Source organism: Somniosus microcephalus, chromosome 7 (assembly GCF_052327205.1).
Source record: "Somniosus microcephalus isolate GS21.2 chromosome 7, FLI_Smic_1.0, whole genome shotgun sequence".
NCBI classification, from domain to species: domain Eukaryota; kingdom Metazoa; phylum Chordata; class Chondrichthyes; order Squaliformes; family Somniosidae; genus Somniosus; species Somniosus microcephalus.
Genome location: NC_140993.1, coordinates 31,102,379 through 31,125,927, shown reverse-complemented (window position 1 = coordinate 31,125,927; position 23,549 = coordinate 31,102,379).

Here is a 23,549-nt window from a genome sequence, read left to right as displayed (position 1 = left end):
CACCACTCTCTGGGTGAAGAAATTCCTCCTCATCTCTGTCCTAAATGGCTTACCCCATAAACACATCTAGTCGGGTAAATATGAGCTATTTAAATATAACAAAGATGAGAGGGCTGTCCTATGATGAGAGATTGTGTCGAACGGGCCTATACTCTCTGGAGTTTAGAAGAATGAGAGGTGATCTCATTGAAACATACAAGAATCTGAAGGGGATTGACAGGGTGGATGCTGAGAGGTTGTTTCCCCTGGCTGGAGTGTCTAGAACTAGGGGGCATAGTCTCAGGATAAAGGGTAGGCCATTTAAGACTGAGATGAGGAGGAGTTTCTTCACTCCGAGGGTTGTGAATCTTTGGAATTCTCTGCCCCAGAGGGCTGTGGATGCTGAGTCTTTGAGTATATTCAAGGTTACAATAGATAGATTTTTGGACTCTAGGGGAATCAAGGGATATGGGGATCGGGCAGGAAAGTGGAGTTGAGGGCGAAGATCAGCCATGATCTTATTGAATGGCAGAGCAGGCTCGAGGGGCCATGTGGCCTACTCCTGCTTCTATTTCTTATGTTCTTATATTCTTATAGCATCCCTGTCCAATGCCACCTTCTTGAGTTTGAAGCAGTTTGGCAACATTAGGCCAATAGTTCCTCAAGGCCTGATAAATGGCATTGATGGTTGAGGGAAAGTAGATACTGTGCTTACTCAAGTATAAATAAGAAATTTCTCTACCTCAACCCAGGCCTGAAGCTCACTGGGGTAAAATTCTGCTAACAGTTTTCTACCGCAAATTTTTAGGGCAGAGTAGTTTTGTTGTCAAACTGCATGCTCAAATCCACAGTAGCTATAATCTCTAAGCTATCACATATGTCCACCAACTAAGGCCTAATTCTCTTTTGAGAATGAACACAATGGGGGAAGAAATTCAACTTGTGTCAGTTTCCAGCGCAAAATGGGCGTCGCATTCGGACCGCGTTACCGAAGACATTAGCCTGAGACTTGACATTCAACACAGACACAGATTTTTCTAGTCCTTATATTTTCAAAAGTAATCAGCACATTCTGAAACTAATAATCATCCTGGTGAAATTCCCTGTTGCCTGTTTTATATGCTCTCTTGGCCCATCTGATGCAGCTACCTGGTGCTTCTCCAGTGGCTGGAGCATGGAAGGTGGAATTCTACTGTGGCTCAGACAAAGGCTGGAGATGACCATTGTGGGTGACCTCTAGGGGGTCGTGCCCAAGAGGGCCCAGCTGGAGACTGCAGCATCTCGCCGGTTGCCACAGCAGTCAGGCACAGCTGGCTTCCCGGCACTAAGATGGGCGTTGATTGAGGGGGGTGGTGAGGGAGCGTGTGGGTTGTCACCTTGAACGATAGCCATAGCACTACTGCCACTCCCACAGGGCAGCAGCATATCACTCTCACTGATCTGCGGAAGAGCAGATTGCAGAAGGCCTGTGAGGTGCCTGGACGCCCCTATCCACATGGACTCCCAGGCTGACCAAGGCAGTGGCGATGCTGGAAACCAGAGACTGCGTGGTACCAGTGTGAGCACCCCTAAGAGATGCGCTGGCTTGTGCCAGAGACTCCTGCATGAAGAGGCCAGCTGGAGTATCCTTTAAGCTAACCACACAATCCATGGCAGTCTCAGGGTGCCAACACCACATGATAGAACCCTGCAGAAATTGGATGTGGGCTCCTTCACACTGGACAACATGCTGCATAAGCTCTATGGCTGACATTCCAATACCTTACAGAGTTCATGGTGCAGAGCCAGCATCCTTCTTTTATAGGCTGGGCTGCTGAGGTCTTCATCTTCCTCCTCTGCTGCAGAGATGGGACGCAAGCTTGCCTTCTGGGAATCTGCTTCCTGGGCCGTCCTTCTACACCCACACCAGCTGTTGCTCACTTCTGTCTGGTAGATCACTCTAACTCCCAATCTATAGTTTGCAGGGAGCCAATTTCTGAGCTGGTGCTTGTAAGGGTCAGAACGAGTGCAGTTGCGTCATCTGTCAGGCTCCCCTCCTTCTTTTCTGCTGAAGCGTGGTCTGGGACATCTGATGGACCTGGAAAGAGCGAAGAAGGACATGGGTTGGCAGATAAGATTAAGCAGCAACAGATGGATGGAAGGACTAATCACCACCAGGATGTTATGTGGAGTGTGTGAGGAAGAGAATTCAGTACAAGGAGAGAAGGGAAGGGAGATACCCAGACACCTTGCTGCATACATCCTTCCACAACACTGAGATCTCCTCAATAGTAAAATACTGCGGATGCTGGAAATCTGAAATAACAAAAGAAAGTGCTGGAAACACTCAGGGTAGTGTCCTAGGCCCGACCATCTTCAGCTGCTTCATCAATGACCTTCCCTCCAACATAAGGTTGGAAATGGAAATGTTCGCTGATGACTGCACAGTGTTCAGCACCATTCAAAACTCCTCAGATAATGAAGCAGTTCATGACTGCATGCAACAAGACCTGGACGACGTTCAGGCTTGGGCTGATAAGTGGCAGGTAACATTCGCGCCACAGAATTGCCAGGCAATGGCTATCTCCAACAAGTGAGAGTCTAAACATTGCCCCTTCACATTCAATGGCATTACCATCGCCGAATCCCCCACCATCAACATCTTGGGGGGGTCACCATTGACCAGAGACTTAACTGGACCAGCCACATAAATACTGTGGCAACAAGAGCAGGTCAGAGGCTGGGTATTCTGCGGTGAGGGTCTCACCTCCCGACTCCCCAAAGCCTTTCCACCATCTACAAGGCACAAGTAAGGAGTGTGATGGAATACTCTCCACTTGCCTGGATGAGTGCAGCTCCAACAACACTCAAGAAGCTCGATACCATCCAGGACAAAGCAGCCCGTTTGATTGGCACCCCATCCACCACCTCAAACATTCACTCCCTCCATCACCGGCGTACCGTGGCTGCAGTGTGTACCATCTACAAGATGCACTGCAGCAACTCACCAAGGCTTCTTCGGCAGCAGCTCCCAAACCTGCGACCTCTTCTACCTAGAAGGACAAGGGCAGCAAGCGCATGGGAACACCACCACCTCCAAGTTCTTCCCCAAACCATCCTGACTTAGAAGTATATCGCCGATCCTGCATCGTCGCTGGGTCAAAGTCCTGGAACTCCCTCCCTAACAGCACTGTGGGAGTACCATCACCACACGGACTGCAGCGGTTCAAGAAGGTGGCTCACCACCACCTTTTCAAGGGCAATTAGGGATGGGCAATAAATGCTGGCATTGCCAGCGATGCCCAGGTCCCATATGCGAATAAAAAAAAGGTCAGGCAGCATCAAGGAGAGAGAGGTTCCCCTTTTCCGTGCCCCTGCTTAAAAATCTCTCTTCCCTAACCTTTTCCAGTTCTGATGACGGCTTCGTCCCGAAACGTTGACTTTGTTTTTCTCTCCTCGCTGCTGCCTGACCTGCTGAGTGTTTCCAACACTTTCTGTTGTTATTGCTGAGATCTCTCTCTGCTGGTGATATTGATAGTAGCCTCCTTCATTGGCGTGAGCACTTGCATATATGACGGGCCTTCTCCAGGTCTTGCCATCTGCAACCTGTTGTGTGCCGGCTTGGGGAGATGTGTGAGGCAGCTGTGGTTAGTGTGCATATTGAGAGGAAGAAGCAGCAGGTTTGGGGAAGCCGGGGAAATGCATGTGAGGGTAGTGGCAGGTACTGAGTGTGCAGGTGGCGACAGAAGGAAGAGCGGGGAAGTATGCTTCTTCTCTTATATGGGAAGCGGAGGAGGGAAGGCTTAGTAGTGCTGAGGCTGCTGTAGGATGTGCAGAGAGTAAAGGAGATGGGAATAGAAATCTTACTGTAGCAACTCCGGTCAGGTCATTGAATTTCTTGCAGCATGTTCTGGTCACATTCACATGAGAGGCCAACTCTCTTCACCGCGGCTGCGTAATTTGCCCGGGCACCCGGCAGGAAAAGGACGGCCCTCTTACTGGCAACTTGCTCTACCAGAACCTTCACGGCACCATCCGTAACTCTGGCGGCCCCGGCTGCAGTCATCCCCTTCTTCTCCAGTGTTGAGCAGTGAAAAAGTACACCTTTACGAGTTGGCAGCAGCTGTTAAATCGCAGGAGCCCCACTTGATTTCCCACGTTCTCAATGGCCAAGGTGCCAGTAGAGTGAGCGAATCACACTGACAGCTCGCCCTTGACATTAAAACGATTCGGGCCTCCTGCCAACATCATCGGATGTCAAGGACATCCAAGAGCCCATCCGACATATGCGGCAAACCAAAATGAACCCCATTGCCTCTTACAAAAACAGTTATTGAGCTGCTTATAAATAATTGTAACTGTATCTATCCATGTACTGTGACAATTATTTTTAAAAAGGCCAATAGTATGCACGTCATATTTCCTTCCTGCCTGTGCATCAGGGTTTCACAACCAAACCTCAATCTCTCCTCACTTGACATTCACACACATACATTCCCAAAGTAGTGGGAAAGCGATCAGGAACAAGAACCTTGGGTGATTTTTTCCATCGCTCACCTACGAGGACTGAGGGTATTTCTAGATTTCGTACCACTGCCTGGCTAGATCAGCTAATTCAAGACAGGCTGGGATTAACCTACAATCTTATATAGTTGGTTACAAAGATTGTATCTATCAATCAGAACCAAATTCGAAAGCAGGTGTCTTAATGTTTCCAATTTTCTAGCTTCCAATTAAGAAAATATGTCATAGTAAACAATATGTTGTAATGACAAAATACTGACTGCATTTAAATGCAGTTTGGTGTAGATTGTTATTTTTCAGACCTTTTGTCACAGACAAGGGACTATTAAAAACATGCGACATGATGATGCTACATCAGAATGTTAATAGAAACATAGAAGGTAGGAGCAGGAGTAGGCCATTCGGCCCCTCGAGCCCGCTCCGCCATTTAATGAGATCATGGCTGATCATCCAAATTCAGTACCCTGTCCCTGTTTTCTCCCCATATCCCTTGATCCCTTTAGCCTCAAGAAATATATCCAACTCCTTCTTGAATATATTTAATGAATTGGCCTCAACTACCCTGTGTGGAAGAGAATTCCACAGGTTCACCATTCTCTGGGTGAAGAAATTCCTCCTCATCTCAGTCCTAAATGACTTACCCCTTATCCTTAGACTGTGACCCCTGGTTCTGGACTCCCCTGCCATCGGGAACATCCTTCCTGCATCTCATCTGTCTAGTCCTGTTAGAATTTTATAAGTTTCAATAAGATCCCCTCTCATTCTTCTAAACTCTAGCGAATATAAGCCTAATCGACCCAATCTCTCCTCATATGTAATTCCTGCCATCCCAGGTATCAGTCTGGTGAATCTTCGCTGCACTCCCTCCATGGCAAGAACATGCTTCCTCAGTTAATGGAATAGTCTTGCCTTCTATACACACCCAACAGCATGTGGGTAGAGCAGGTGACTGACATCGCTACTCAAAGAAGCTCAACGCTTTCAAGATATTTTAGATATTGCATATTTAACAGAAAATGGCTGATGGAATGACATTGGAGTCAATACACTAATGTTATGACTGAAATATGTATTTTGTTTTGTTCCATTAGCCAGTGAAGCAGTCTGTGCCGCATGCAGCAAGGCCTGGACGAAATTTAGGCTTGGGCTGATAATTGGCAAGTAACATTTGCGTCACACAAGTGCCAGGCAATGACTATCTCCAACAAGCGAGAGTCTAACCACCGCCCCATAACATTCAATGATATTACCATCATCGAATCCCCACTATCAACATCCTGGGGGTCACCATTGAGCAGAAACTTAAGTGGACCAGCCACATAAATACTGTGGCTACAAGAGCAAGTCACAGGCTGGGGATTCTGTGGCGATTGTCTCACCTTCTGACTCCCCAAAGTCTTTCCACCATCTACAAGGCACAAGTCAGGAGTGTGTTGGAATACTCTCCACTTGCCTAGATGAGTGCAGCTCCAAAAACACCCAAGAAGCTCGACACAATCCAGAAAAAAGCAGCTCACTTGATTGGCACTCTATCCACCACCTTAAACATTCACTCCCTCCACCACTGGCGCACCGTGGCTGCAGTGTGTACCATTTACAAAATGCACTGCAGCAACTCGCCAAGGCTTCTTCAACAGCACCTCCCAAACCCACGATCTCTACCACCTAGAAGGACAAGGGCAGCAGGCGCATGGGAACACCACCACCTCCAAGTTTCCCTCCAAGTCACACACCATCCTGATTTTGAAATATATCGCCGTTCCTTCATCGTCGCTGGGTCAAAATCCTGGAACTCCCTACCTAACAGAACTGTGGGAGTACCTTCACCACACGTACTGCAGCAGTTCAAGAAGGCGACTCACCACCACCTTCTCAAGGGTAATTAGGGATGGGCAATAAACGCCGGCCTTGCCAGTGACACCCGCATCCCGTGAATGAATAAAAAAAAGCTTTACCAACTTATTTTTGCCTCTTATGGGTACTCAATTCCATTTAGCCTTCTTTAGTAAACAAGCCAAGATTGTATCCTTGATTATAGAATTGGTTTATTAGCTTTTAGAGAATTGTAGGCATTCCAGCGTAGAAGGAGGCCATTTGGCCCATCATGTCCGTGACAGATTTATCTCCTGTTTAAAGGCAAGGTGCCATACTGCAGTGGTTCACTCAAGAGTTCAGCTAAAAATATCATTAAGCAACATTTGCCCTTAAGAAAAATGAAAATTTCTTTAAAGACAATATTCAACTGAATTGATCATAAAAGTTAATTTACATTTAATCATTGCATTTCACAGTGACAGTGATTGCCAGGAATAATATTGTTTTTGGAGTATTATGGAATTAAATCTTCATTTAGTTATAATATTCTGATCTTTTCATATTGCACTTATTACTTTTTGATATTATGCCTGAAATAAAGGCCTTGATTTACCCCCTCCACCACCGCCCCCCCCCCCCCCCCACTCCATTCACCCCACAACGATCACGAAGGGTCAGGCAAGGGATTAAAATATTGAAAATGGAAATCTCCTCTCCAACCCATAATATTAACAGCAGCAATTCAGGCAATCAACCAGCCTCCCGCTAAAAACAGGCGAGGGCCTACTTAGGTTCTCGCCAAAATCAGGTGGGGGCCCACTTAACATGCAAAAGTCACGGCCCAATGACGTCACTGGCGCCGCGACACAATATTATAGTCAAGCCTGAGCCAGTCCCGCACTGTCAGCTGCCCGGCAGCAGAGACATGGCAGGTGGAGCTGACTGGCCAGAAGAGGTGAAGGCAAGACTTAGATATTTCCTTCTGTTTGAACTCCTTTTGGGCCAGGTGGAGCAGGAGTACTCTCCCTTCCTGACCTTGAAAGGAGTCTTTGGGCCTCCCCAGCTCCGGAATGCACCCAATCGCAAAGGAAATCCCCTCCTCCCACTGACTGCGGCCAAATTCCCGCTCCCACCCTCCGGCCAAGCAGTGAATCTGGCCGGGTGTCGAGCGGGAGTCCGGGTTCTTTTATTTAATTGAGGCCCAGCAGTTAAGATCTCTTGGGTGCACCATCTGCTAACGGGCTCGAGCACACAATTCCCGCCACCCCTGTAAAAATCAAGGTCAAATTTTCTGAACCATTTTAAAACTTTTATTACATGAAATCCATAATAAATACTTATATATTGAAGCCTAAAGAGATGTTTCTTTAGGGGAAAGTAGGAAAATAAACTGAGTGTTCCTCAAAGTATGCAATCAAAAGGCCTACAGTAGTTCACAGAGAATATTTTTCGATTGACAATGTTCTCACTATTTTTAGCCAGATATTAACCTATTTGAAATAATGATGTTAATGCCTGGCTAAAAATAGTCCAAAGAAATGATACCCGGAGTTCAAGGGTTAAGTTACGAGGAGAGATTACACAAATTAGGGTTGTATTCCCTAGAATTTACAAGGTTAAGGGGTGATCTGATCGAAGTTTTCAAGGTATTAAAGGGAACAGATAGGGTAGATAGAGAGAAACTATTTCTGCTGGTTGGGGAGTCTAGGACTAGGGGGCATAGTCTAAAAATTAGAACCAGACTTTTCAGGAGTGAAAGTAGGAAACACTTCTAGACGCAAAGGGCGGTAGAAATTTGGAACTTTCTTCTGCAAACGGCAATTGATGCTAGACCAAATGTTAATTGATAGCCTTGTGTTAACCAATGGGCCAAAGGCGGGTATATGGAGTTAGCTCACAGATCAGCCATGGCTCGAGGGGCTGAATGGCCTACTCCTGTTCCTATGTTCCTAGTGCTAGCTATTAAGTTTTTATATGAAAATTTTGCCAATCTGAAAATCTTATAGACTAATCTTACATGGTCTGAATGTAAGCGACCTTTCCCCACGCCAAACTTTTTAATGTTCTTATCGTATTGTTCAGATTTGCCATGAAATATTATAAAAAGGATATAGAGGCACTGGAGAGGGTGCAGAGAAGATTTACAAGGATGATACCAGAAATGTGAGGGTATACATATCAGGAAAGGATGAACAGGCTGAGTCTCTTTTCGCTTGAAAAAAGAAGGCTGAGGGGTGACCTAATCGAGGTCTTTAAAATTATGAAAGGTTTTGATGGAGGAGATACAGAGAGAGTGTTGCCTCTTGTGGGGAAGAGCATAACTAGAGGCCATCAATATAAGATAGTCACCAAGAAATCCAATAGGGAATTCAGAAGAAACTTCTTTGCCCAAAGAGTGGTGAGAATGTGGAACTCGCCACCGCAGGGAGTGGTACCTCCTAGGGGAGGCTAGATGTGCCTCGGGCACGACGGGCCGAATGGTCTCCATCTGTGCTGTAACCATTCTATGATTCTATGAAGGGAATAGAGGATTATGCAGACAGAGTGAGATGAGGAAAGACGGGAGGAGGCTCGAGTGGAGCATGGACTGGTTGGGCCGAATGGCCTCTTTCTGTGCCGTATATCTTAAGTAATCCTATGTAATTCAAACGCAGTACTAAATGACAATTTGCTGGTAGATCTCCTGTGGCATTTCTCACAATAAATCGGTGGATATGTTGTTTGATAAAGATTAATAATTAAAGTAGCAGGACGGGAGGTGACAGGGCTAAAATTTTAAACAGTGGGACCAGAGGTAGAAGAAGTGGGACGAAGGAAAAAATTTATGACGTGGGGAATAAATAAATAATTTAAGTAGTGAGAAGGTTTTTTTTATTTGTTCCTGGGATGTGGGCGTTGCAGGCAAGGCCAGCATTTATTGACCAATCCTAATTGCCCTTGAGAAGGTGGTGGTGAGCCACCTTCTTGAGCCACTGCAGTCCGTGCGGTGAAGGTGCTCCCACAGTGCAGTTAGGGAGGGAGTTCCTGGATTTTGACCCAGCGACGATGAAGGAACGGCCGATATAATTGAGATAAAAGCAAAATATTTCAGATGCTGGAAATTTGAAATAAAAACAGAAAATGCTCAGCAGGTCAGGCAGCATCTGTGGAGAGAGAAACAGAGTTAACGTTTCAGGTCAATGACCTTTTGTCAGAATGGGCAATATATTGAGAGTGAGTGAGATGGACGGAAAATGTGAACACGGTGGCTGGAAAAGGCTGGCAAGGCCAACAGGCCAGTCAGGGAGGCTGAAAAGAGGAGTAACTTGGACAGCTAGAGTGGTTGGACACCAGTGACAGTAGTCGGTAGCACTGCAATGCCACCAGTGGTGGGAAGGCTGCAACTGCATTGTGAAAGTTTACATAGCAGAATTTAATGAAAAATGTTGAGATAGCAAATTACAATGGTAAATGTTGATGCAAAAGCAACCAACATTGTGACAATGGGAAGTAAGGCTTGTGGACAGATTGTGCGCACTCTGCACCTTCAGTATAATATAGATGTATTAATAATGCTTTCAATAACCTCTGAATTGATTTTTTTTAAATTCGTTTATGGGATGTGGGCATTGCTGGCATGACCAACATTTATTGCCCATCCCTAATTGCCCTTGAGAAGGTGGTGGTGAGTCGCCTTCATGAACCGCTGCAGTCCATGTGGTGAAGATACTCCCACAGTCCTGTTAGGGAGGGAGTTCCAGGATTTTGACCCAGCGATGATGAAGGATCGGCGATAGAAACATAGAAACATCGAAGATAGGAGCAGGAGTCGGCCATTCGGCCCCTCGAGCCTGCTCCGCCATTCAATGAGATCATGGCTGATCATCCAAATTCAGTACCCTGTCCCTGCTTTCTCCCCATATCCCTTGATCCCTTTAGTTTAAGAAATATATCTAACTCCTTCTTGAATATATTTAATGAATTGGCCTCAACTGCCTTTTGTGGTAGAGAATTCCACAGGTCCACCACTCTCTCGGTGAAGAAATTCCTCCTCATCTCTGTCCTAAATGGCTTACCCCTTATCCTTAGACTATGACCCCTGGTTCTGGACTCCCCGACCATCGGGAACATCCTTCCTGCATCTAGTCTGTCTAGTCGTGTTAGAATTTTATAAGTTTCAATGAGATCCCCTCTCATTCTTCTAAACTCCAGCGAGTATAAGCCCAATTGACCCAATCTCTCCTCATACGTCATTCCTGCCATCCCAGGTATCAGCCTGGTGAATCTTCGCTGCACTCCTTCCATGGCAAGAACATCCTTCCTCAGGTAAGGCGACCAAAACTGCACACAATACTCAAGGTGTGGTCTCACCAAGGCCCTGTACAACTGCAGCAAGGCACCCTTGTTCCTGTACTCGAACCCTCTCGCTACGAAGGCCAACATACCATTTGCTTTCTTAACCGCCTGCTACACCTGCATGCTTACCTTCAGCGACTGGTGCACAAGGACGCCCAGGTCTCGTTGCACTTCCCCTTCTCCCAATCTATTGCCATTCAGATAATAATCTGCCTTTCTGTTTTTGACACCAAAGTGGATAACCTCGCATTTATCCACGTTATATTGCATCTGCCATGCTTCTGCCCAATCACCCAACCTGTCCAAATCATACTGGAGTTTCTCGGCATCCTCCTCACAGCACACATGCCCACCCAACTTTGTGTCGTCTGCAAACTTGGAGATATTACATCTAGTTCCCTCGTCTAGATCATTAATATATATTGTGAATAGCTGGGGTCCAAGGACCGATCCCTGCGGTACCCCACTCAGAAAAAGACCTGTTTATTCCAACTCTTTGCTTTCTGTCTGCCAACCAGTTCTCTATCCAAGTCAATACCTTGCCCCCAATCCCATGTGCCTTAATTTTACACGCTAATCTCTTAAGCGGGACCTTATCAAGTCAGGATGGTGTGTGACTTGGAGGGAACTTGGAGGTGGTGGTGTTCCCATGTGCCTGCTGCCCTTGTCTTTCTAGGTGGAAGAGGTCATGTGTTTGGGAGGTGCTGCCAAAGAAGCCTTGGCGAGTTGCTGCAGTGCATCTTGTAGATGGTACACACTGCAGCCACGGTGCGCCTGTGGTGGAGGGAGTGAATGTTTAAGATGGTGGATGGGGTGCTAATCAAGCGGGCTGCTTTGTCCTGGATTGTGTTGAGCTTCTTGAGAGTTGTTGGAGCTGCACTCATCCAGGCAAGTGGAGAGTATTCCATCACACTCCTGACTTGTGCCTTCTTTAGCATTAACAATCATTTTCAACTATTCAAATCTTTCCTGTTTCCATCCAGTATTTTATTTGCTAAGCCACTGCCTTAGAAACCATTAGAACAGTTCAAAAGGTTACGAAAGTGAAAGGGTGCTTACAATTATTGATAAAACATTGAGTGATTTCAATTTGCTATTTATTTTTTAAAAAGTCATTTCCTACCAATTCACCTCTGCGGTGCACTATCCAGGGTGGTGGTGAGGGGGAATATCCAATGTGTGATGTGTTTTACCCCACACACACACAAAGACATTACATGGTACCGTTCTATAACTAAAGCTATATGAACAACCATAGACCATTGTCCTGGCCAATAATTAATCCCTCAACCAACAGCTATAAACAGATCATCTGGTCATTATCACATGGCTGTTTGTGGGAGCTTGCTGTGCGCAATTTGGCTGCGGGGCTTCCTACATTGCAACAGTGACTACACTTCAAAAAGTATTTCATTAGCTGTAAAGCGCTTATGGGACGTCCTGACATCATGAAAGGCGCTATATAAATGCAAGCCTTTCTTTTGTAGAGAAATATGTGTGTGAACATAAGAAACAGGAACAGGAGTCGGCCAATCGGCCCCTCGAGCCTGCTCCGCCATTCAATAAGATCATGGCTGATCCAATCTTGGCCTCGACACCACTTCCCATACCCCTTGACTCCCTGTCGCATGTCTGATCATGGGACTGTGCCCAGAATCCAGCGTTGCTTTCTGAACCTTGATTACCAACACCCCCGTTCAATGTTCTTATTTCCCACATAAACTGGCTAACGTGAACTTAAAACCGGGTAAGAAACAGCTGATACAATATGATCCGTGGCCTCAAAAGAAAGCTCAGGCGTCTCAGAGGGAGAATGCGTTTGACTTTTTCTCACATGATGTTTTAGTCCTGCTAAGCCACTGGCCCCCCATCAGTTACTGAAATGTTTTCTGTTTTCCAAACAACTCATTTGTATTTTTTTCCCCCTTGAATCTGGACTTCTGAGAATCCCTGCAGTATTTATATTTAGAGTCTGATCTTTGCCATTTGTAAAATAAAACTTTGTCAGAAGCAGCACTAATTATATTAATGAAACAACATTTACCGTCTGCAAACTTAAGCTCCACTTTATGTCTGGCTGAGCAACAGCTGGCTGACACCCATTTATCTCTAACTTTGGTCCTGGTTATTTAGATTTATATATTGACCGTCTCATTTAATTAACTTGTTACACATGGCAGTACTGGAAGGCTACACCTCTGGCAGAGCCATCATTCCCAACCAATTTAATGAGTGACTTCAGGTATCATTGGAAGGGCCTAGGCAGAGGGACGGCAGAGAAAAGATAACGTGCGGCTATTTTTTAAAATTTATTTATTCCAGAAGCAGGAGACTTGGACGGTTCACCAATTACACCGGGATACTAAAACATCAACAGCATTTGGACTGAATTGTGCAGTCTTCTGCACTTTTTCCCCACTCGCTTTCTGCAAGGTTTATTAGTACAAGTTGAAAAAAATCTGAATCCGATATCGGGAGTCGACTGTCAAGCCGGCACAGATCGACCGTGTCAGCGGTGTGTTCAGGTGTTGAACAGAGCTGTGTCTGTGTGCAGCGTGCACACCTGCTGCCTGCAGACAATGGTGGCACTGATTCATTGATCAGATCCTTTACTCAACTGTTGCTCAGGTTCCCAGTTACTTGCTGCGTGCCAAGAAAATAACCCCACTCGATGAGCGCCGGCCATTCCGGTTCCGGAGAAAGTAATGAAAAGACACAAAAGCAGTTTGCAAACTGAGCATTATCTCTTCACCACCCCTCCACCCACCGCCCCGACGCCCCTCTCCTCTTTCCCCTCCCCGGGGAGTAAGAGCTATTATAATTTTGTGAAACAGCATCCACCGTCTCCCTCAGGGTGGCTCGACATCTGCACGATCCACTTAAAAAAAAAAAAATGACAGTAGACGCCCTTTAATAAGGATTACTGCCTGTGGCAGCAATAACGTTCCCTTCTTCAAGACGTTCCCATTAAACAGACTTCATTAAAAGTATCTTTTGTTTTTACACTGATCTTCACTGCAGCAACGTGCCCTCTGAATGCCCCGGTCGTTAATTCAACTCCAACATCATGTTTGCATTAGGTGGTGATAGTCTGACTCCCCGGCCTTGAAATTCGTCTCGTCAGGTGGCGCAAAAACAGGCGGTATCGGACCGGCTGCTCGTTATACGCAGCACCTGATACTCAGTCGCATTGACTGCGATGGAGCTATCGGGCACTGCGTATCACGGGTGGCTGATCCGCCACTGTCGGCTTTGCGCCACCCCGAGAAGAATTTCTAGGCCCCCGGGTATCGTAGAACTGGATTTATTGCAGGGTAGTCGCAAGAAATTATGGGAACTCTATTCAAGCACTCACACAGATTGTTACACTTATGAGTCTTGAAGACAGGTATGTGGAAGATATTTTCTTATCAGTGTATTATTTATGTTGCCAAAACTTGTCCCCTGGAGCCCTGTAATCATTTCAAGGCAGCAGGCCGATGGGAGCATGAGGAATACCCATGCAGCCCATCTGCTCTGTGCCATCAGTCAAGGGCAGTGCCATGTCGCCGTCTCGTTTACAGAGATTACTGGGCGAGGTTTCAGTTTTATTTTTGTTGGTCCCGTACTGAGTGAAGCTTTCAAACAAACACAAAACGCTCCCTTCGAAAGCACACTGGCCATGTACGGAGATAGGAACCAATCAGTCACAGAGCAAACATTGCCCTTAAACGAGCACAATTCTTAATCAGCATTAATGGTACTAATATTGAGATTCCAGCTTGAACACAAATAGATCAAAGCCATTTTATTTTAAAATTACCCTCGGGAGAGATAAAGATACCTTGGGGTTCAATTTCCTCTTTTAATTCACCACTTAATGTGTTTGCATAGCACTTTGTGCACTATTTTAATGCAGTCATTAAGCTATTTAAATAAACGGGGTAGAAATTATGTTAAAATAGCATATAAAGATATTTTCCACACATACACATAGGAACAGGAGTAGGCTATTCAGCCCGCCGAGCCTGTTCCGCCATTCAATTAGGTCATGGCTGATCTGTATCTTAAGTCCCGCCTTGGTTCCGTAACCCTTAATACCCTTGCCTAACCAAAATCTATCGAGCTCAGTTTTGAATTTTTCAATTGACCCCCCAGCCTCAACAGCTTTTTAGGGGAAGAAAGCTCTAGATTTCCACTACCGTCTGACCTTATGTTGGAGGGAAGGTCATTGCTGAAGCAGCTGAAGATGGTTGGGTCTAGGACACTGCCCTGAGGAACTCCTGCAGCGATGTCCTGGGGCTGTGATGATTGACCTTCAACCACCACAACCATCTTCCTTTGTGCTAGGTATGACTCCAGCCAGTGGAGCGTTTTCCCCCTGATTCCCATTGACTTCAGTTTTATTAGGGCTCCTTGATGCCACACTCGGTCAAATGCTGCCTTGACGTCAAGGGCAGTCACTCTCACCTCACCTCTGGAATTCAGCTCCTTTGTCCATGTTTGGACCAAGGCTGTAATGAGGTCGGGAGCCGAGTGGTCTTGGCGGAACCCAAACTGAGCATCAGTGAGCAGGTTATTGTGGAGTAAGTGTCGCTTGATAGCACTGTCGATGACATCTTCCATCACTTTGCTGATGATTGAGAGTAGACTGATTGGGCGGTGACTGGCCGGGTTGGATTTGTCCTGCTTTTTGTGGACAGGATATAGCTAGGCAGTTTTCCACATTGTCAGATAGATGCCAGTGTTGTAGTTGTACTGGAACAGCTTGGCTAGAGGCGCGGTTAGTTCTGGAGCATGATAGCCGGGATGTTGTCGGGGCCCATAGCCTTTGCTGTATCCAGTGTGCCCAGCCGTTTCTTGATATCATGTGGAGTGAATCGAATTGGCTGAAGACTGGCTTCTGTGTTGGTGGGAACCTCAGGAGTAGGCCGATAGTGTCGAGCTTCTTTAGTGTTGTTGGAGCTGTATTTATCCAGGCAAGTGGAGAGTGTTTCATCACACTCCTGACTTGTGCCCAGTAGATGGTGGAAAGGCTTTGGGGAGTCAGGAGGTGAGACACTTGCCACAGAATACTCACCTCTGACCTGCTCTTGTAGCCACAGTATTTATGTGGCAGTTCCAGTTAAGTTTCTGGTCAATGGTGACCCCCAGGATGTTGATGGTGGGGGATTTGGTGATGGTAATGCCGTTGAATGTCAAGGGGTGGTGGTTAGACTCTCTTTTGTTGGAGATAGTCATTTGTGTGGCGTGAATGTTACTTGCTACTTATCAGCCCAAGCCTGAATGTCGTCCAAGTCTTGCTGCATGCGGGCATAGACTGCTTCATTAACTGAGGAGTTGCAAATGGAACTGAACACTGTGCAGTCATCAGCGAACATCCCCACTTCTGACCTTATGATGGAGGGAAGGTCATTGATGAAGCAGCTGAAGATGGTTGGGCATAGGACACTGCCCTGAGGAACTCCTGCTGCGATGTCCTGGGGCTAAAATGATTGGCCTTCAAAAACCACAACCATCTTCCTTTGTGTGAGGTATGACTCCAGCTAGTGGAGAGTTTTCCTGCTGATTCTCATTGACTTCAATTTTACTAGGGCTTCTTCGGGCCTCACTCAGTCAAATGCTGCCTTGATGTCAAGGGCAGTCACTCTCACCTCACCTCTGGAATCCAGCTCTTTTGTCCATGTTTGGACCAAGGCTGTGATGAGGTCTGGAGCCGAGTGGTCCTGGCAGAACCCAAACTGACCAGTAGTGAGCAGGTTATTGGTGAGTAGGTGCTGCTTGATAGCACTGTCGACGACACCTTCCATCACTTTGCTGATGATTGAGAGTAGACTGATTGGGCGGTAATTGGCCGGATCGGATTTGTCCTGCTTTTTGTGAACATTTTCCACATGGTTGGGTAGATGCCAGTGTTGTAGCTGAACTGGAACAGCTTGGCTAGATGCGCGGCTAGTTCTGGAGACTCCTGGAATTAAAGACAAATCTCTAGGACACTGCTGTGAGCAACACCCGGGAGATAAATTTCTTTGAACACTTTGGTTATTAGTAGTAAAAATATTGGAGATGGGAAAAAAGGCTGCTTGACTGACAGTCAAAAATTGCCCAATCGGGTAACATAGAAACATAGAAACATAGAAAAATAGGAGCAGGAATAGGCCATTCGGCCCTTCGAGCCTGCTTCGTCATTCAATTTGATCATGGCTGATCCTCTATCTCAATACCATATTCCCGCTCTCTCCCCATACCCCTTGATGCCTTTTGTGTCTAGAAATCTATCTATCTCCTCCTTAAATATATTCAGTGAATTGGCCTCCACAGCCATCTGTGGTAGAGAATTCCAAGAGTCTGATCACTTTCCGATTGGCCGAGAAAGGTAGGGCGCTGTGAGGATGGACATCTTGGGCGACCAATGATGGGAGCGTGGCGGGGGGTGGTGGTGGTTGGAGGCAGGTGGTCATGTGATGACACCTCCAGGAATACGCCCAACCAGAGCTGACAACCCTACGCAGGGGCCGCTGAAAAATCCTGACCTGCTCACTGTGAACGCATTTTACACAGGGGTCCTTCAGCAGTCTAGGCCCCTAGGCTGTTGGTTAGGCCCCTAATTAACATATTCAAGGGGCTTGTTTTAGGCATCAGCCAGGATGCCTAAGAAGTGGACCCCAAGAATTTAGCAGTGGGACCAACACCTGCGCAGATTGGCGCAGGCCAACCCATCGCTAAATTGGTATGCTTTGTGCCCACTTTACGGCCAAAATACGGGTGTCGCACGTACCAATTTCTACCCCAACATGTCATAATTTAAGAAAAATTCAAAGACATTAAATTGCTTCCAATTGGCTTTGCAGGCACCTTATGATGCGTCACTGAACTTTGCAGACCAGGCAAGTCCCAGAGGGTAAATTCACTGATCCCTCTCCCAGCTGGTAGCTGTGCTCAAAGGGCACAAACCGCAGCTGGGGCTACAATACTGGAGCCCCTATTCTCTGACCCGCACTCTCTCTGAGCGTGACTCTGTATTCGGACCGCAGGACTGCGAACTTACCCCCAGGTTGGATCCATGATTTGCGCTGTGTTAGTCAATAATCGGGGTGGTGGCAGAAGGACTAGAATTGGCTTCATGTTCCCGGGGAAACGAGGGGAAATTCAGCCAGGGATTCTGCTTCTGATTGCTATCCAGCAAGCCTTGCTGGAAAGCATGTGTCTGTGTGGCTATCGAGTGGAGGAGGGGATTGGGTTCAACTATGATGCACCCCACGACTGATTAACGTACCTTCATTAGTGTGAAGGTTCACAAATGAAGAAGGGCAACCCATGTGTGGCACTGGGGCACTATGGCATAGAATCATAGAATGGTTACAGCACAGTAGGAGGCCATTCGGCCCATCGAGCCCATGCCGGCTCTCTGCAGGAACACTCCAGTTAGTCACACTCCCCCGCCCTTTCCCCGTTGCCCTGCAAATTTTTTTTCCTTCAGGTACTTATCCAATTCCCTTTTGAAAGCCACGATTGAGTCTGCCTCCACCACCTTTTCAGGCAGTGCATTCCAGATCGCTGCGTAAAAACATTTTTCCTCATGTCGCCTTTGGATCTTCTGCCAATCACCTTAAATCTGTGTCCTCTGGTTCGCGACCCTTCCGCCAATGGGAACAGTTTCTCTCTATCTACTCTGTCCAGACCCCTCATGATTTTGAACACCTCCATCAAATCTCCTCTCAACCTTCTCTGCTCCAAGGAGAACAACCCCAGCCTCTCCAGCCTATCCTTTTATCAAATATACTTTTATTAAAACAGAACGAATATTGAAAATAAAAGTAAAATAAAGCACAGTCCCTTTAAATGAACATTCCTATTAACACGGTGGCCATAAACAGGAATGTTTTGTACTACCTTAACCACTACACAACCTTATGGGGCGGAGGAACGGGACGCGTTCTGTCATCTTTTCACAGCGAAAGCCTTTGGAGCAAAACCCGCTTTGATAACTTATATGAGCTTTCATTAAGCTAGGAGGGCTGAGAATTGCTAGAGGAAACATGCCTTTGAATCTTTTGGATGTGGCGTAAAGCTATAAAGTGGGATAAAAGGTTTAAAATACAGGTATCCCTTTGAAGCCCAGAAAAGCCATAAACATTAGATGTACCAACAAAGCCCCACAAAGCAATTATGTGTCTGTCTACAACAGTCATGTCTGCCAGTAATGAAAAGACCTAGCCAGCTCCAAATGTCACAGTAAATTGATCCAATTAACTTGACCTATGCCCTTGCAAAGGGCAAGCTGGCTGGATCACCAACCCCTGGCCCAATAAGCTCTTTGAAATTTTACAATAGCCATGCTTGGCATGTTATGAAGGAGGCCACTGATCCTCCTACTTGCACATTTAGCGCGGTGGATTATTGTGTGAGGTCAGATGGATCAGCGCTGTTTTGAGAAGTGAATTAATTAATCACCGGCAATGAAAGCGCTGTACAAGCACAATTTTGATCTGAGCACTACATGCCAATGCTTTCAAATCTTTTTTTTCCCCCAATTCACTCCTACTCAGTAGATCCAGTCGCACACTTAAGTGGATCATTCTGCTCCAGTCTGTGCTTTCAATGCGTAGCCTGCTCAAAAAGTGTGAGAGCGACAATTTATTTGTTTCAGCTTTAATAATAGTAAAACGCTTCATATTTTAAGTCAGATTAAGTTGCCTAGGGAAAGACTGAGAGGGTGAAAGTGGTCTCAGTGATGTTTGTAAGCAATAAGTTAACTGCATTCATAAGAAATTGTTCTTTGGTAACCAAGTTAAAGTAAATGGGGATAGTACATGCCTTAAAATAGCTCACAGAAAATGTTCATATGAACTGTGATGATATGTTTGTTACAATTAGCAATGAGACTAATTTCACCTCATTAATGAACTGAGGAACAAGCACTGCAGGCTGGTCTTTTTTTACATAGTGATTGATGCAGTCTCTACAAGTCCTGATCCAACCATAACATTTCTTGACAACCCAGATAAGCCTTTATCAGGATTCAGCTCCACTTTTTTTTTAAAAAGCTTAAACTGGCTTCCACTTCAGTTGATCTTAAGTAAACGTTACACTCCAGCAAAGATTGAGAAGGACCATGTGTTTGTTTTCAGCTCCTTGGCTCCTAGTACACCGCTCCACCACCACACTTGGGAGTCAGACATGAAACACACGGCTAACAGTTGTTGACTGACATGTTTATTTAAAAGTTTCGTTCAAAAAAAATCGAAGTAACAAACGAGGTAAGTATACATGGATCAAAGAGCACACTCGCCGCGGAGAAATCAAAATGTGCTGTTAACTTTTCAGCGAAGACATGAATTAATGTGCCTTCAGTAAAAGGTTGTGTCTTGTCGAATAGCTCCACCCACTCATCAGCTCACTCAGTATAAGAGGAACTAACTGTTGTAACAAGTCAGCAGCTGAAATGAACCCATTTTGTTGCCTGTTTTTCACCCTGCCCCTGATCCTAGCAGAGAGCAGCTTCAAAGCAAAGCCCACTGCTAAGTTCTTTGAAAGCACAAAGACATCATTGTTTCTTTACTTGTCCCATTACCACCCTCTTTTGCCTTGCACCATCATCCCTTTTGTCATCTAATCTCTCCTGCCTTCCATCCTATCACAGACCTTCCCTTTTGTTCTTTCCGCTCCGTCTTTCCCTGCCTCTACACTTGCTTAAAACCCGTTACATCGCGAAATCTTTGCCGGTTCTGACGAAAGGTCACTGACCGGAAACGTTAACTCTGTTTCCCTCTCCACAGATGCTGCCTGACCCGTTGAGTGTTTACAGCATTTTCCGTTTATATTTCAGATTTCCAGCATCTGCAGTATTCTGCTCTTGTTAGAAATGATTAGGAGCTGGTTTTGGGAGCTGGGAAATGCTTCAGTCACAGTGTGTTAAAATATATGGGCTCAAAGTGGAATTAGGATTATATCGAAGCAATTGGTTTCTGTAGATACAATTTAAAAGTCGATCTGTGCTGAATTAGTTGATCTCAGTTGGGGTGGCAGTAAGGTTGCAACAATTGGCCTCAGTGTCAATATTTATTAATTTATTAATAACCTATATCAATTTATTTACATTCAATATTTTTTTCATATTTGCAACATATTTTAAAAAAAACCTTATTACTTTGAAGATATTAAGGGGAACTGATAGGGTAGGTCTCCCTATCTCTGTAGTCTCCTCCAGTCCCACAACCCTTGGAGACCTCTGCGCTCCTCTAATTCTGGCCTCTTCAGCATCCCTGATTTTAATCGCACCACCATCAGTGGCCGTGCCTTCAGCTGTCTTGGCCCTAAGCTCTGGAATTCCCTTCCTAAACCTCTCCGCCTCTCTACCTCTCTCTCCTCCTTTAAGACACTCTTTAAAACCTACCTATCTAACCAAGCTAGAATACTGTGTGCAGTTCTGGTCACCACATTACAGGAAAGACGTGATTGCGCTAGAGGGGGGTGCAGAGGAGATTTACGAGGATGTTGCCTTGGCTGGGAAATTTTAGCTATGAGGAAAGATTGGAGAGGCTGGAGTTGTTTTCTTTGGAACAGAGGAGGCTGAGGGGAGATTTAATTGAGGTGTATAAAATTATGAGGGGCCTAGATAGAGTGAATAGGAAGGACCTGTTTCCCTCAGCAGAGAGGTCAATAACCAGGGGGCATAGATTTAAAGTAATTGGTCGGAGGCTTAGAGGGGAGTTGAGGAGAAATGTTTTCACCCAGAGGGTGGTGGGGGTCTGGAACTCACTGCCTGAAAGGTTGGTAGAGGCAGAGACCCTCATCACATTTAAAAAGTACTTGGATATGCAGTTGAAGTGCCGTAACCTGCAGGGCTATGGACCAAGTGCTGGAGAGTGGGATTAGACTGGATAGCTCTTTGTCGGCTGGTACGGACAAGATGGGCCGAATGGCCTCCTTCTGTGCTGTACATTTCTATGATTTCTATGCTGGAGCTTTTGGTTATCTGCCCTAATTTCTCCTTATGTGGCTTGGTGTCAAATTTTGTTTAATAACACTCCTGTGAAGCGACTTGGGACGTTTTACTACGTTAAAGGCGCTATATAAATACAAGTTGATGTTGTTGTTGATAGAGAAAAACTATTTCCACTGGTTGTGGAGTCTAGGACTAGGGGGCACAGTCTAAAAATTAGAGCCAGACCTTTCAGGAGTGAAGTTAGGAAACACGTCTACACACAAAGGGTGGTAGAAGTTTGGAACGCTCCTCTACCAACAGCAATTGATGCTAGATCAATTGTTAATTTAAAATCTGAGATTGATAGATTTTTGATAACCAAAGTTATTAAGGGATACGGGGCAATTACTTTAAATCCATGAAGAGAGAGAAGTAGGCCCCGGGCCGTGGAGCGTGGAGCCGGTGACGGTGAAGAGGAGGCCGCATTGGAGCATTCACATCCCGACGATGTGTTCGGCGAGTCGGGCAGAGGAGCGCAGCGCTACGAGCAGCAGCAGCAGACTCACGACACGCTGCAGCACGTCGGCCGGCAGCTCCATTTCGGGTAACTCGCAGTCCGGATGGGGGGAGGGGAGCCGGGCATGGCGGCCAGAGCGGGAGAAGCAGGCCACCACACGTGGAGCCGGCAACAGTGAGGAGGAGGCCGCGGTGAAGAGGAGGACGGAGCGGCTGAGGGACATCGTGCTCCCACTGCCACGGGAAGCCATTGTATTGACTCTGAACGCGGCGCTGTATGTATAGCTGACGCGTCCCTACGGGGAACAAGCATTCCATTGTACTTGTTACATATGGCAAATAAATCTAATCTGAATCTGAATCTGAATCTGAAATCTATGCCCCTTGGTTATTGACCCTTCTGCTAAGGGAAATAGGTGCTTCCTATCCACTCTATCTAGGCCCCTCATAATTTTATACACCTCAATTAGGTCTCCCCTCAGCCTCCTCTGTTCCAAAGAAAACAACCTCAGCCTATTCAATCTTTCCTCATAGCTAAAATTTCCTGAAATATGGAGTTAGGTCACAGATCAGCCATGATATCACTGAATGGCGAAACAGGCTCGAGGGGCTAAATGGCCTCCTCCTGTTCCTATGCTCCTAAATTCCTATATATGATGCAACCTGTGGCTTTAGAAAACATGACTTAATAAAAAATCTTTTCAGGGTGAATGGCAATAACTCCTTGAGCCTTTGATTTATTCCAGCTGATCCTATTCCTGGAATTCTTGCCTGGTTCTTCCATAAACCACAAGAGATGAAACCCTGATTATTAGGATTTAAAAAAATAAGGTTGCAATGCAGGATCAATTTCCGGTCGTGCCTCTAGTCCTGTCTCTCTTGATGACCTAACAACATGTAATAGTCACTGCTAATGGCCTTAAAACAAGGAGCAGCAGACCTGAAAGGAGTCGGCAGAGGATAAAGAGCGCGGGAGGCCGAGGACAGCGGACCGGAGGAGGCAGATACAATTCCGCCGAATTCCAAAGGAACAGCAAAAGCAAGGAGTGACGTCACAGGACTGCAGGTAGGTGATTGGTGGGTGAGTCTTAGTGTTTCATTCTCTCTAACTTAACTAGATAAACTAATTACTATAACTATAGATAATCATGTGAATAAAGACTTTAGGGGCAAAATTGGGTCACGCCTGGTTTGGGGTGTGATGTGCCATCAATAACTCAAAGACAAGAAGTTAAAGGAGTCAACTGAAGGCTTTTAATCGCTAAGAACATTGCACGTCATTCCATATCGGATTCGTCTGGCAGAATGACTCATACAGCTCTTGAGACCTTTATATGACAAAAGACAGGGGCGGAGCCAATACACACAATAGGGGAAAAGGGGGGGCGGTACACACAATACAATGCAGGTAAAACACAGGGGCTGATGAAGGCATATATTTCATCACATTCACCCCTTCTACAGATTTAGTCTGTCCGGGGGTGTGATAGTCCTT